Here is a 2,728-nt window from a genome sequence, read left to right as displayed (position 1 = left end):
CCTGGCAGGGACTGTCTGGGAGAGGTCTGTCGCGCTTGCCTTTTGGGGGAAGGGAGATTATTGTCCCCCATCTCGTGCAATAATTAGCCCGAACAATAAACATAATTGGGGGAAAAATCAGTTGGAATTCCTACGTTTTTAATTACGTTTCATTTTGTGGTAAGCCGTAAAATTATGAATGCCTCTCAATTAAACGCTCTCCACTTGTAAAGCATTTAACAACAATTATTCCTTAATCAGTTGGAATGTTCGCCACAAATGATGCTGTTAAACATCAAAGGGACGCCTTCCACGTTACCTTTTAGTCATAAGTAAGAGGATTAATTTCTATAATTAGAGGGGATAAATATGTGCATAAATACATCTCATTCCGCCCCCGCCCCCGCGCCGGGCACTGCTCTCTCCGGCGCAGGATCGGGCCCGGCCACCGCGTCGGATCCGGCTGCTGCTTGCTTCCAGCCCCTGAGGTTTACCTGGTTCCCAAGTGGCCAGTTTGCTGGCCCCTCGCCGAGCCTTGAAGACGGAGTTTAATGCTGCAAATAAAACGAGCCCGACCTTGATTATCCCCTGTATGAATATCTCATTTGCCTAATGACTTTATGTCACGTATGCAGAAGGTCAATTTCCTTTTAACCTTTCCCATTGCTGCAGTAAGCATTCTTTTATAATCAATGGCTGTTTGAATAATCAATTCGCATTTTATGATCCCTGACAAACTCAATATATGTGTGCCTTGTTTCAGCCTCCCCTCCTCGCAGGCGCTGGCAGAGATGGCCACGGGGGTTCCCCGCGCCCCACCGAGCAGCTGCTCCTGCCTGCTGAGCCCGGAGACCTCCAGAAAGCCCCTTAGCACGGCGAAGTCTGCGGCGAGGCATGATGGCCCGAGCCAGCGGGACACGAGCTTCGGCTGGCACAAAGGGATCCCGCTTCAGACCTGGCCTGTTCCCTGGTCTAGTGGGGAGGCTGGATGCTCTATAGGATGATGCTACCTATTAGTATTACTATTTTTCAGACTCATCTCAAGTGGACTCCAGCAGCTCCTTGAAACACACCAGCCTGGGAACTTGATCGGGTCTGGATGGGCTATGTATTTTCACACAGTTTTCTAACTACTGAAGCCAAAATATTGCCTTCCTCAGGCCCCCTCCCCCCAGGAATGTAGGTAATGGGATCAAAACGTCTGGGATATATTTTCCCTCTTCTACATTTCCTAGGGCACTGAGCAGTCCAAAGTTCTCCCAGCTTCCTGAAGCCAAAGGTAGCCCATTACCTGTGAGCCCCACCTCTGAATCATTTCTGAGGAAAGCACGCAGTCTTCAGTGAATGCACATGGAAAACCTTGAATTAACCTTTGCAGTAGATTAAGTACCCCACTGACATTAACTGAATTCTTATTGCCACTGGCCTGGCCTGTTTTATTATCACCCCTTCCAGATCACCTAAGAGTAGGGAAACTTGCCCCATCAATTGCAAATGATAGAGAAAGAAACTGCACCTCCACTACATTCATTATTAGAACAAAATAAACAAAAGCTGTGAAACCTGCCTGTGTTCAGGGGGTATGGGAGGGTTGAACTTTGCAAATAGTTTTCTATAAGTAGCTCACATTTGCTGTGATCTATTGGTATGAGTCAGGAACTGAGAGTTATTGCAACCCTGTTCCCTCTATTGGATAATTAATACTGATTCATAGCTTTTTCTACCTACGACTGTGTGTTTCGTTTCCCTCTACAGGGTCCATGGTTCACTGGTGTATTGTTATTCCCTGAAAGGTAATTGCACTTGATATTCTCCTGGGCAGACTCATTAGCCAAGGGCAGGGTGGCTTGCCAATCTTAGAAAGTCTTCCAACAACTTATTGTAAATATTTGCCCCAGAGGTTTAGTACAAATGGGAGCAGATTCTTAGCCCCTGACATAACCCTTGGGTGCAGCATCCCTGCCCCAAGCAATGGTAGGTCAGAATGGGGGCATTTTTTTTAAATCCTACTAAACCAGGAGATATGTTTAGTCTCATTCCTCATCATGCATGGTCGGAGCCACAAAAGAATGACAATATGAAGAAATTCAAGTTTTTCCTGAACACCTTTCTAACAGTTATTAGAAAAAAACACAAAATTACATAAAAGAAACCCAAAACCCTACCCACCCAACAGTGGATGAGCCAGATGAGAACCACCTTCCAGATTCATTAGCCTGGTCTCTTTTACACTCCTCTTTTAACATTTATTATAATGCATATTGAAAACATTTCTTGGCTGTCCACCACTGCAAACTTATTTTTCACACATGCCTAGTGTGACCTATCTGGCCCCTTTCACCCCCACCCCACCCCGTTAAATTAATTACCCACAAATGTAGAACAATGAACAACATGTTCTGGGAAATATCTGGGGAAAATAATTTCATATTACTTTGTGAAAGGAAAATCTACTTTATTTTTTGTCTAGTGTTCATTATTTTTTTTTAAATCTTATTTTCCTACTTGGATTTTGGCAGGTTTCAGCAAGATGGTCCAAAATAACATCACAGTGTAAAGGACAGCCTTGCTACAAAATGACCACCATAAGATGGATGAAGAGGAATGGCAAGAGACAAGAAATCTCAAGACATCACCACATTCACCAGCAATTTCAGTCTAAGGAAGTCTAGATAGCTGTAGTCACTATGTATTACACCAAAACTGTACATTTTAAATAGTAAATAAATAAATAAATACATAGAACCCA

At 44.0% G+C, this 2,728-nt stretch overlaps 1 long non-coding RNA gene across 3 annotated transcripts in view; it reads left to right on the top strand.

The window, feature by feature from the left end:
- Positions 1-2,721, top strand: part of LOC112550408 — a 10,793-nt gene extending 8,072 nt beyond the window's left edge. Inside the window, exons 2-4 of one of the 3 annotated variants that reach the window (XR_003094233.1) lie at positions 743-1,158; positions 1,735-1,772; positions 2,499-2,721. This is a non-coding gene — a long non-coding RNA (uncharacterized LOC112550408). Of the gene's footprint in view, positions 1-742; positions 1,773-2,498 lie in introns of all 3 variants that reach the window. The other 2 variants (XR_003094232.1, XR_003094231.1) reach the window with 2 other exon arrangements.
- The last annotated feature ends 7 nt before the right edge of the window (positions 2,722-2,728 follow it).

This window comes from Alligator sinensis, unplaced genomic scaffold, assembly GCF_000455745.1.
Source record: "Alligator sinensis unplaced genomic scaffold, ASM45574v1 scaffold36_1, whole genome shotgun sequence".
Taxonomy (NCBI): domain Eukaryota; kingdom Metazoa; phylum Chordata; order Crocodylia; family Alligatoridae; genus Alligator; species Alligator sinensis.
The sequence above is the reverse complement of the archived record's forward strand: the minus strand, read 5'-3'. Positions and strand labels throughout refer to the sequence as shown.